Source organism: Symphalangus syndactylus, chromosome 5 (genome assembly GCF_028878055.3).
Source record: "Symphalangus syndactylus isolate Jambi chromosome 5, NHGRI_mSymSyn1-v2.1_pri, whole genome shotgun sequence".
Classification (NCBI taxonomy): Eukaryota; Metazoa; Chordata; class Mammalia; order Primates; family Hylobatidae; genus Symphalangus; species Symphalangus syndactylus.
Genome location: NC_072427.2, coordinates 81,471,978 through 81,485,099, shown reverse-complemented (window position 1 = coordinate 81,485,099; position 13,122 = coordinate 81,471,978). Strand labels below are relative to the sequence as shown.

Below are 13,122 nucleotides of genomic sequence, written 5' to 3'. Positions count from 1 at the left end.
AAGACCCCATCTCTACAAAACATTTACAAATGTGGCCGGGCGCAGTGGCTCACGCTTGTAATCCCAGCACTTTGGGAGGCCGAGGCAGGCGGATCATGAGGTCAGGAGATCGAGACCATGGTGAAACCCCGTCTCTACTAAAAATACAAAAAATTAGCCGGGCGTGGTGGCGGGCGCCTGTAGTCCCAGCTACTCGGAGAGGCTGAGGCAGGAGAATGGCGTGAACCCGAGAGGCGGAGCTTGCAGTGAGCCGAGATTGCGCCACTGCACTCCAACCTGGGCGACAGAGCAAGACTCCGTCTCAAAAAAAAAAAAAAAAAATTAGACAGACATGGTGGCACACACCTGTGGTCCTAGCTACTCAGGAGGCTGAGGTGGGAGGATACCTTGAGCTCAGGAGGTCAAGGCTGCAGTGAGCCATGATCATGCCATTGCACTCCAGCCTGGGCAACAGAGCAAGATCTTGACTCTTAAAAAAAAAAAAAAGGAGGTGAGAATTTTAAGAGACAGCCCTCAAGCCTTCATGAATGGATTAATCTTTTCATGAATTAACAGATTAGTGGGGTTATAGTGGAAGGGAATAAGTTATCTCAAGAGTGGGTTTGTGATAAAAGCCAGCCTTTCACTCTTCTTGTCCTGTGATGCCTTCACATGTTATGACACAGCAAGAAGGCCCCTGCAGTTGTGACTCCTTGTCCTTGAATCCAAGCACTTGCCAGTTTCCAGAACTTTATGAATTACATTTCTGCTGGATGAGGTGGCTCACGCCGGTAATCCCAGCACTTTGGGAGACCAAGGCAGGTGGATCACTTGAGGTCAGGAGTTCAAGACCAGCCTAGCCAAATGGTGAAACCCTGTCTCTACTAAAAATACAAAATTTAGCTGCGCGTGGTGGTGCCTGTAATCCCACCTACTTGGGAGGCTGAAGCAGGAGAATCCCTTGAACCCGGGAGGTGGAGGTTACAGTGAACCGAGATTGCGCCGCTGCACTCCAGCCTGGGTGACAGAGTGAGACCCCTTCTTAAAAAAAAAAAAAAAAAAAAAAGAGCCAGTCGCAGTGGCTCACGCCTGTAATCCCAACACTTTGGGAGGCCGAGGCGGGAGGATCACGAGGTCAGGAGATCGAGACCATCCTGGCTAACATGGTGAAACCCTGTCTCTATTAAAAATACAAAAAATTAGCCCAGCAGGGTGGTGGGCGCCTGTTGTCCCAGCTACTTTGGAGGCTGAGGCAGGAGAATGGCGTGAACCCAGGAGGTGGAGCTTGCGGTGAGCTGAGATCCCACCACTGCACTCCAGCTTGGGCAACAGAGCAAGACTCTCTCAAAAAAAAAAAAAAAATAGAAATACACAGAGCCCTTCCTTCCTTCCTTCCTTCCTTCCTTTCTTTCTTTCTTTCCCTCTCTGGCGCAGGCTACAATCTACTCGGCTTGCTGCTGCCCGCACCGCCGACTGCCTGGGACTGCCGGCGCCCACCACCGCTGCCTGCCTTTTCTCCTTTGGATGCAGGCACGCGTTCGCCATCTTGGCCACGCTGGTCGCCAGCTCCTGACGCCGAGTGCTCTGCCCGCCTCAGCCTCCCAAGGTACTGGGACTACAGACGGAGTCTCGCTCACCCAGTGCTCGGTGTTGCCCGGGCTGGAGTGCGGTGGCGTGGTCTGGCCTCGCGGCAGCCTCTACCCCCCGGCCGCCTGCCTTCGCCTGCCAGGGTGCTGGGATTGCAGCCCCTGCCCGGCCGCCGCCCCATCTGGAAGGTGGGGAGCGCCTCTGCCCGGCCGCCCCGGCTGGGAGGTGAGGAGCACCTCTGCCTGGCCACCCCGTATGGGAAGTGAGGAGCGCCTCTGCCCGACCGCCCCGTCTGGGAAGTGAGGAGCGTCTCTGCCCGGCCACCCACCGTCTGGGAAGTGAGGAGCGCCTCTGCCCGGCCACCCACCGTCTGGGAAGTGAGGAGCGCCTCTGCCCGGCCACCCACCGTCTGGGAAGTGAGGAGCGCCTCTGCCCGGCCACCCACCGTCTGGGAAGTGAGGAGCGCCTCTGCCCGGCCACCCACCGTCTGGGAAGTGAGGAGCGCCTCTGCCCGGCCACCCACCGTCTGGGAAGTGAGGAGCGCCTCTGCCCGGCCGCCCCGTCTGGGAAGTGAGGAGCGCCTCTGCCCGGCCGCCCCGTCTGGGAAGTGAGCAGCGCCTCTGCCCGGCCACCCCGTCCGGGAAGAAGTGAGGAGCGCCTCTGCCCGGCCGCCCCGGCCGGGAAGAAGTGAGGAGCGCCTGCCCGGCCGCCCCGTCTGGGAAGTGAGGAGCGCCTCTGCCCGGCCGCCCCGTCCGGGAAGAAATGAGGAGCGCCTCTGCCCGGGCGCCCCGTCCGGGAAGAAGTGAGGAGCGCCTCTGCCCGGCCGCCCCGTCCGGGAAGAAGTGGGGAGCGCCTCTGCCCGGCCGCCCCGTCTGGGAAGTGGGGAGCGCCTCTGCCCGGCCGCCCAGTCCGGGAAGAAATGAGGAGCGCCTCTGCCCGGTCGCCCCATCCGGGAAGAAGTGAGGAGTGCCTCTGCCCGGCCGCCCCATCCGGGAAGAAGTGAGGAGTGCCTCTGCCCGGCCACCCACCGTCTGGGAAGTGAGGAGCGCCTCTGCCCGGCCACCCACCGTCTGGGAAGTGAGGAGCACCTCTGCCCGGCCACCCACCGTCTGGGAAGTGAGGAGCGCCTCTGCCCAGCCGCCCCGTCTGGGAAGTGAGGAGCGCCTCTGCCCAGCCACCCATCGTCTGGGAAGTGAGGAGCGCCTCTGCCCGGCCTCCCATCGTCTGGGAGGTGAGGAGCGCCTCTGCCCGGCCGCCCCGTCCGGGAGGAAGTGAGGAGCGCCTCTGCCCGGCCCCCCCGTCCGGGAAGAAGTGAGGAGCGCCTCTGCCCGGCTGCCCTGTCCGGGAAGAAGTGAGGAGTGCCTCTGCCCGGCCGCCCCGTCTGGGAAGTGAGGAGCGCCTCTGGCCGGCCGCCCCGTCCGGGAAGAAATGAGGAGCGCCTCTGCCCGGGCGCCCCATCTGGGAAGAAGTGAGGAGCGCCTCTGCCCGGCCGCCCCATCCGGGAAGAAGTGAGGAGCGCCTCTGCCCGGCCACCCATCGTCTGGGAAGTGAGGAGCGCCTCTGCCCGGCCACCCACCGTCTGGGAAGTGAGGAGCACCTCTGCCCGGCCGCCCCGTCCGGGAAGAAGTGAGGAGCGCCTCTGCCCGGCCGCCCCGTCCGGGAAGAAATGAGGAGCGCCTCTGCCCGGGCGCCCCATCCGGGAAGAAGTGAGGAGCGCCTCTGCCCGGCCGCCCCATCCGGGAAGAAGTGAGGAGCGCCTCTGCCCGGCCACCCATCGTCTGGGAAGTGAGGAGCGCCTCTGCCCGGCCACCCACCGTCTGGGAAGTGAGGAGCGCCTCTGCCCGGCCGCCCCGTCTGGGAGGTGAGGAGCGCCTCTGCCCGGCCACCCATCGTCTGGGAGGTGAGGAGCGCCTCTGCCCGGCCACCCATCGTCTGGGAGGTGAGGAGCGCCTCTGCCCGGCTACCCATCGTCTGGGAGGTGAGGAGCGCCTCTGCCCGGCCGCCCATCGTCTGGGAAGTGAGGAGCGCCTCTGCCCGGCCACCTATCGTCTGGGAAGAAGTGAGGAGCGTCTCTGCCTGGCCGCCCCGTCTGGGAAGTGAGGAGTCCCTCTGCCCGGCCGCCCCGTGTCTGGGTAGAAGTGAGGAGCTCCTCTGCCTGGCCGCTCCGTCTGGGAGGTCTACCATGGAGGCCAGAAGCAATGTGGGGGCTGGACGTGGTGGCTCACGCCTGTGGTCCCGGCACTCTGGGGGGCGAGGCGGGTTGATCACTTCGGGCTAGGAGTTCGAGACCAGTCTGGCCAACTTGGCGAAACATGAAGAATACAACAGACAAACCAACCAACCAACTCAATGACAACAAAACAGGTCTACCCTGGAGTCGTACTCTAATTTTTTCTATTTTCCTCCCTTTCTGATTCTTTATCCCACTCTCTTTTTCTTCCTCTTCCTTCTCCCTCTTCTTTGTCAAATAGAGGATTGAGTTATTATCACTGATCCATATAAAGTCCCTCTCTCATCTATTTTAACTCCCACCCCCCATTTCTATTCCCCGACTTCCCATGTGCAACCTTCCTAATATGTTTGATACGCATCTTTTTGTTTGTATGTATTTCTAGAAAATGTTTATTGTTTTTGTATGCAAAAAAAATTAATAAAAAAAAGAAATACACAGAGCCACTATGACAGCAGTAAGTGAGACAAGAATGTAAGACAGTTACACACCCTTATTACTTTATAATTCAATCATTAAAACATGGCGGTATATGATATTGTAATTCACAGTTACTGCACCCTTATTACTTTATAATTCAATCATTAAAACATGGCGGTATATGATATTGTAATTCACAGTTACTGCACCTTCTTACTTTATAATTCAATCATTAAAACATGGCGGTATATGATATTGTAATTCACAGTTACTGCACCCTTATTACTTTATAATTCAATCATTAAAACATGGCGGTATATGATATTGTAATTCACAGTTACTGCACCCTTATTACTTTATAATTCAATCATTAAAACATGGCGGTATATGATATTGTAATTCACAGTTACTGCACCCTTATTACTTTATAATTCAATCATTAAAACATGGCGGTATATGATATTGTAATTCACAGTTACTGCACCTTATTACTTTATAATTCAATCATTAAAACATGGCGGTATATGATATTGTAATTCACAGTTACTGTACCTTCTTACTTTATAATTCAATCATTAAAACATGGCGGTATATGATATTGTAATTCACAGTTACTGCACCTTCTTACTTTATAATTCAATCATTAAAACATGGCGGTATATGATATTGTAATTCACAGTTACTGCACCTTCTTACTTTATAATTCAATCATTAAAACATGGCGGTATATGATATTGTAATTCACAGTTACTGCACCTTCTTACTTTATAATTCAATCATTAAACATGGCGGTATATGATATTGTAATTCACAGTTACTGCACCCTTCTTACTTTATAATTCAATCATTAAAACATGGCGGTATATGATATTGTAATTCACAGTTACTGCACCTTCTTACTTTATAATTCAATCATTAAAACATGGCGGTATATGATATTGTAATTCACAGTTACTGCACCTTCTTACTTTATAATTCAATCATTAAAACATGGCGGTATATGATATTGTAATTCACAGTTACTGCACCTTCTTACTTTATAATTCAATCATTAAAACATGGCGGTATATGATATTGTAATTCACAGTTACTGCACCTTATTACTGTATAATTCAATCATTAAAACATGGCGGTATATGATATTGTAATTCAGTTACTGCACCTTCTTACTGTATAATTCAATCATTAAAACATGGCGGTATATGATATTGTAATTCAGTTACTGCACCTTCTTACTTTATAATTCAATCATTAAAACATGGCGGTATATGATATTGTAATTCACAGTTACTGCACCTTCTTACTTTATAATTCAATCATTAAAACATGGCGGTATATGATATTGTAATTCACAGTTACTGCACCTTCTTACTTTATAATTCAATCATTAAAACATGGCGGTATATGATATTGTAATTCACAGTTACTGCACCTTCTTACTTTATAATTCAATCATTAAAACATGGCGGTATATGATATTGTAATTCACAGTTACTGCACCTTCTTACTTTATAATTCAATCATTAAAACATGGCGGTATATGATATTGTAATTCACAGTTACTGCACCTTCTTACTTTATAATTCAATCATTAAAACATGGCGGTATATGATATTGTAATTCACAGTTACTGCACCTTCTTACTTTATAATTCAATCATTAAAACATGGCGGTATATGATATTGTAATTCACAGTTACTGCACCTTATTACTGTATAATTCAATCATTAAAACATGGCGGTATATGATATTGTAATTCACAGTTACTGCACCTTCTTACTGTATAATTCAATCATTAAAACATGGCGGTATATGATATTGTAATTCACAGTTACTGCACCTTCTTACTGTATAATTCAATCATTAAAACATGGCGGTATATGATATTGTAATTCACAGTTACTGCACCTTCTTACTTTATAATTCAATCATTAAAACATGGCGGTATATGATATTGTAATTCACAGTTACTGCACCTTCTTACTTTATAATTCAATCATTAAAACATGGCGGTATATGATATTGTAATTCACAGTTACTGCACCTTCTTACTTTATAATTCAATCATTAAAACATGGCGGTATATGATATTGTAATTCACAGTTACTGCACCTTCTTACTTTATAATTCAATCATTAAAACATGGCGGTATATGATATTGTAATTCACAGTTACTGCACCTTCTTACTTTATAATTCAATCATTAAAACATGGCGGTATATGATATTGTAATTCACAGTTACTGCACCTTCTTACTTTATAATTCAATCATTAAAACATGGCGGTATATGATATTGTAATTCACAGTTACTGCACCTTATTACTGTATAATTCAATCATTAAAACATGGCGGTATATGATATTGTAATTCAGTTACTGCACCTTCTTACTGTATAATTCAATCATTAAAACATGGCGGTATATGATATTGTAATTCAGTTACTGCACCTTCTTACTTTATAATTCAATCATTAAAACATGGCGGTATATGATATTGTAATTCACAGTTACTGCACCTTCTTACTTTATAATTCAATCATTAAAACATGGCGGTATATGATATTGTAATTCACAGTTACTGCACCTTCTTACTTTATAATTCAATCATTAAAACATGGCGGTATATGATATTGTAATTCACAGTTACTGCACCTTCTTACTTTATAATTCAATCATTAAAACATGGCGGTATATGATATTGTAATTCACAGTTACTGCACCTTCTTACTTTATAATTCAATCATTAAAACATGGCGGTATATGATATTGTAATTCACAGTTACTGCACCTTCTTACTTTATAATTCAATCATTAAAACATGGCGGTATATGATATTGTAATTCACAGTTACTGCACCTTCTTACTTTATAATTCAATCATTAAAACATGGCGGTATATGATATTGTAATTCACAGTTACTGCACCTTATTACTGTATAATTCAATCATTAAAACATGGCGGTATATGATATTGTAATTCACAGTTACTGCACCTTCTTACTGTATAATTCAATCATTAAAACATGGCGGTATATGATATTGTAATTCACAGTTACTGCACCTTCTTACTGTATAATTCAATCATTAAAACATGGCGGTATATGATATTGTAATTCACAGTTACTGCACCTTCTTACTTTATAATTCAATCATTAAAACATGGCGGTATATGATATTGTAATTCACAGTTACTGCACCTTCTTACTTTATAATTCAATCATTAAAACATGGCGGTATATGATATTGTAATTCACAGTTACTGCACCTTCTTACTTTATAATTCAATCATTAAAACATGGCGGTATATCATATTGTAATTCACAGTTACTGCACCTTCTTACTTTATAATTCAATCATTAAAACATGGCGGTATATGATATTGTAATTCACAGTTACTGCACCTTCTTACTTTATAATTCAATCATTAAAACATGGCGGTATATGATATTGTAATTCACAGTTACTGCACCTTCTTACTTTATAATTCAATCATTAAAACATGGCGGTATATGATATTGTAATTCACAGTTACTGCACCTTCTTACTTTATAATTCAATCATTAAAACATGGCGGTATATGATATTGTAATTCACAGTTACTGCACCTTCTTACTTTATAATTCAATCATTAAAACATGGCGGTATATGATATTGTAATTCACAGTTACTGCACCTTCTTACTTTATAATTCAATCATTAAAACATGGCGGTATATGATATTGTAATTCACAGTTACTGCACCTTCTTACTTTATAATTCAATCATTAAAACATGGCGGTATATGATATTGTAATTCACAGTTACTGCACCTTCTTACTTTATAATTCAATCATTAAAACATGGCGGTATATGATATTGTAATTCACAGTTACTGCACCTTATTACTTTATAATTCAATCATTAAAACATGGCGGTATATGATATTGTAATTCACAGTTACTGCACCCTTATTACTTTATAATTCAATCATTAAAACATGGCGGTATATGATACTGTAATTCACATCTGATAACTAGTGAGGTTGGGTTTTTTAAATGTTTATTAGACTTTTTCAAGTTCTTACCTGAATTGTCTCTTTTATTCTTCCCCCGCCCCCCCCCCCACAAATAGGACTTTTTCTTTGTCACTATTAGAAGTCTAAACTTTAAACAAGATTCTTGGACTGACAGCTCATAGCCATCAGCTCATTCAACTTTACCACCTGTTTTGTCCCCAGTGGTTTTTCCAGAACTACCTTCACCATGAAGTTCTGTGAGTTTTCCTAATTCAAACTTGGGCTTCTTCTGCATTTTTACTTTTCTAATGAAGACATCATGAAAAGCATAAATAGATTGGCAAGCCTTTTCTATGACTTTTCCAATGCTGTTTGGAATCAATTTACTGACTACTTCTTTCAAGTCATTTTGTCTGCACCTCTCAGGTCATGATTTCCATCATCTTCTTCCAGATCTGGTCGACCTGTTGGTGCTGAGCGTAAGAGGTCTTCCATATCTGATTGTTGCATTTTTTTTAGTAAAACCAACACAGAACAGACGAAGCAAGTAACCACGGGAAGTCTTGACATCGACATGAGCTTCAATCATGGTCTGCCATTTTTTGACCATGGAACACATTTTGTCATGGGTAAGATTCATGCCATGAAAGTTAGTTCAGCAGTTTTTGCCCTGAACATCTTCAGTAATCAGCTTGAATTTTCTAAATGTAACTTCCTCATTTGGCAAATCAGCAAGACTCACTTAAAACACACAACCCTTGAGACCATCTGATGCAATTTTGATTCCTTGGGTCCTGGTGACTAGCATCTTTCCAATATTTATTTATTTACATTTATTTATTTATTTTTTGAGATGGAGTCACTCTGTCGCCCAGGCTGGAGTGCAGTGGCATGATCTTGGCTCACTGCAACCTCTACCTCCTGAGTTCAAGCTATTCTCCTGCCTCAACCTCCCGAGTAGCTGGGACTATAGGCACCCACCACCACGCCCAGCTAATTTCTGTATTTTTAGTAGAGATGGGGTTTTACTGTATTGGCCAGGCTGGTCTCGAACTCCTTACCTCAGGTGATCTGCCTGCCTCGGCCTCCCAAAGTGCTGGGATTACAGGCATGAGCCACTGTGCCCAGCCCCAATATTTCCATTTTTTTTTCTTTTTTTCTTTTTTTTTTTTGAGACGGAGTCTTGCTCTGTTGCCCAGGCTGGAGTACAGTGGCGTAATTTCGGCTCACTGCAACCTCCGCCTCCCAGGTTCAAGCAGTTCTCCTGCCTCAGCCTCCTGAGTAGCTGGGATTACAGGCGTGCGCCACCAAGCCCAGTTAATTTTTGTATTTTCAGTAGAGACGGGATTTCACCATGTTGGTCAGGCTGGTCTCAAGCTCCCGACCTCATGATCTGCCCACCTTGGCCTCCCAAAGTGCTGGGATTATAGGCGTGAGCCACCGTGCCCGGCCCCCAGTGTTATATTGAACATAGTAGGTGCTTTTACATCACACCAATCTTTCTTAGGAAATGGATCAACCACTTTCTTCTTGGCTCCCTTTCTGCCACCTTTGGTACTTGTTCTTGCCAACCACTATGGTGCTGCTCAGACAGCCAAAAGGGCGCTTTCATTCTTTTTATCATCTCTCATTAGCATGGTTGTCAAAGAAAAATAAGAATAGAGGCCATTGATAAGATACACCCCAAGGCCAATCAGCCATAACCAAGTAACCAAACTTTAAGTCATCCCTATTCCCCCTAAAGGCTAGCTCTAATCATAAAACACAAAACATAAGCTTTACATTCTTATCAGCATGAATCAGTAAAATTAAATCAATCAGCTCGAGACAAATCAGCTTGAACTTACAGAAATATTCATGCATAACAGCCAATCCTGAAAAAGGTCAAAATATTCTTCCTTTATGCTCTATAAACTGCTGTAATTCCCATAAAATGGGCTTCTTACCACTTGGTTTGACATCTCCAGGATCTTGTTCTATACCTGACCTGACTTTATTTTTGACATAGCCAAATTTTGTTCAAAAGGCTTCTCCCTTCTTCTTTTTCTTTCTTTCCTCCATATGTACCTTCTTGTTCCCCCTCACTCCCCATCTCTCTCTGTCTCTTTCTCCTTATTTATTTATTTTTCTCTCTCTCTCATGGGAGAAGGGATAAAAATAAAACTATTGAGATAAAATATTTTTCAAGGCTTTAAGTTGGCATCATTTATTTCAATAAACTCTTACTAGCATTAATCTTTTTTTAAAAAAGAAAAAGGTATCTCAGTATTTCAATCTGCATTTCTATGATTACTTGAAAGATTGAACATTTCCTCATTTTTCAAGACATTTGCATTTCCTCCTTTGTGAACTATTGTCTCACGCCCTTTGCACATGTATCTAATGACATCTTTGCTTATTTTTATCTGCCTCTGTCAGAGGAGGCATCTACCTCTCAATGTCTGAAATTAAAAGGATAAATATTATGACTTACTTATTAAAGGAAAACTATATTCATCAGGCACAGTACCCTTAAGGAAAACAAACTGCTGATCTTACGAGGTTTGGGGGAAGCATTTGTCTAGGGATTGTTGACAGAGCAGGAGCATCACCATCTTGGACAAACACTGCCATTTTAAGTTCCCCTTGATTAAAAAACACCTAAATCCAGCCCCAAAAACATCAGCCTAATGGCTGATGTCAGTATGACCATAAACCACAAATGACACCTCCAACCAGAAACATTCCAACCCAAGATAAACCCCCCTCCCACCAGAAACATCCCAAACCCACAATAAAACTCTCCTCCACCCAGAAACATTCCAAACCTGTGATAAGCTCCCCACTCCCTAAACCCTTAAATACCCTTAGTCCATAAGAGAGAAGGCTCCTGACCTAAACTGGCCAGAAGCCCCCCTCAGGTTTACTCTCCAAACTAAACCTGTCTTTGACTGTTGAGCCGTTTTTCATGTTTCTTTCTTCTTTTTTCAACTCTTAACATTTGGTGCCAAAATCTTGGACGGGTGTTGGGGTAGAGGCTCTCTTGCAACCCAAGAAGCACTGGGCAATGGCAGCTCGTCCCAGGCTAACTCCTGGATCCTGAGCGTCTCTGGCCATCCGCTTTGTCTTTTCTCTCTCTTTACTTTTCAAGCAATTTGCGTGAGGAGGACAACTAATCTGAAGGGGACTGTGAGGCTTGCGCTGGGGCTGCTCCCCAGTGGGTTCTCAAAACCCTCAGGTTTCAGGGATCCACCTCCAACCACCTGCAATGGGTATTTCATTCTCTAACCCTTGTCCCCTCTTCCTCCCTCTTCCTTCCTCTTCTCTCTCTCTCTGTTCCTCACACGGCTCCAGTCTGGGAGGCCCTCTGCTGATTCCAACCAGAACATCCAACATCGGACACTAATCCAGCCAACTGATAAGATTTGCCTTCCCTGGCTTCCTCGCAGTATCCCGGAAAGTCAGGTCTGCCATTCCAGTGCATAGAGGACCAGTGGGACTAAGCTGGAAGAAATCTTGGGGATGCTCAGTCTCCTCAGCTTTACTCTTCTCTTTGTAAAGAGGATTCTGGGTCTCTGTCTTTTGTCTGGGGATGCCTAGAACAAAAACAGACACCCTTGGCTTCCTCTTACCAGTCCACATGATGCCAAACAATCTCACATTCCTACGCCCTCCCCACGGGGGTGTCTCCTTCACAACCTCGCCAAAATTGGCTTACAGGGGGACCTAAAGCCAAAACGTTTAGTTTTTTATTGCAACACAGCCTGACCCCAGAACAAATTAGATAATGAGAGCCGACAGCCCCAAAACAGCACTTTTGACTTTCAAATTCTCAGGGACCTTGACACCTTTATCACCAGGAATGGCAAATGGCAAGAGGTTCCCTACACTCAGGCTTTCTTCTACCTTAAATCCCAACCCTCCCTATGTCAAGCTTGCAACCCTCACAAAATCCTTCTTCTTTTTTTTTTTTGAGACGGAGTCTCACTCTCTTGCCCAGGCCAGAGTGCAGTGGCGTGTTCTCGGTTCACTGCAAACTCCGTCTCCCAGGTTCACGCCATTCTCCTGCCTCAGCCTCCCGAGTAGCTGGGACTACAGGTGCCGGCCACCACGCCTGGCTAATTTTTTTGTATTTTTAGTAGAGACACGGTTTCACAGTGTTAGCCAGGATGGTCTCGATCTCCTGACCTTGTGATCTGCCTGCCTTGGCCTCCCAAAGTGCTGGGATTACAGGTGTGAGCCACCGCGCCCAGCCGAAATCCTTCTTCTTGATGAAAACTCTCCCTGGCTCTCTCCTTTCTCTGAAACCCCTTCCTCCAAAACCCCTTTTGATCCTGCAGATGAACCCCCTCTGTACTCTCAACCTCCTGCATCTGTCCAAATGCAGGATCTGTCCAAACCCTCCACTCCTTTGGACCCTCCTGCCCCAAGCTTTAACCCCAAACTCCGCCCCTCCTCCTTCTCCACCCATTACCCATTCAAAAACTGCTCCAACCAGTCAAACCACATCGGCCATTCTCCCTCTCCAGGAAGTGGCTGGGGCTGAAGGCATTGCTCATGTTCATGTCCGTGTCTCCATGTCTGACTTGTCATAGATCGAACAGCACCTGGATCTTTCTCTGAAAATCCATCTCATTATTGCAGGGAATTCATGAACACAGCTCAATCCTTTAATTTAACTTGGCATGACATTTATATCATTCTAACCTCCACTCTCATTCCTGATGAGAAAAGCACATCCGGCGTTCAGCTGAAACACATGCAGATGAACTCCATCATCAAGCTCTTATACAAAATCCAGTGGCCAATGATGCAGTCCCCTGTAGAGACCCAGATTGGACTTACCAACATGGAGACAATGGCATCAGGTGAAGAGACCACATGATTACCTGTCTTCTCGTAGGCATGGACAAAAATGCCCATAAGGCAGTTAA

At 45.3% G+C, this 13,122-nt stretch overlaps 1 pseudogene; it reads right to left on the bottom strand.

Annotated features, from left to right (window-relative positions):
• Nucleotides 1–622: 622 nt before the first annotated feature.
• Nucleotides 623–12,753, bottom strand: LOC129481621 (small ribosomal subunit protein eS1-like; annotated as a pseudogene).
• Between the last annotated feature and the right edge of the window lie 369 nt (nucleotides 12,754–13,122).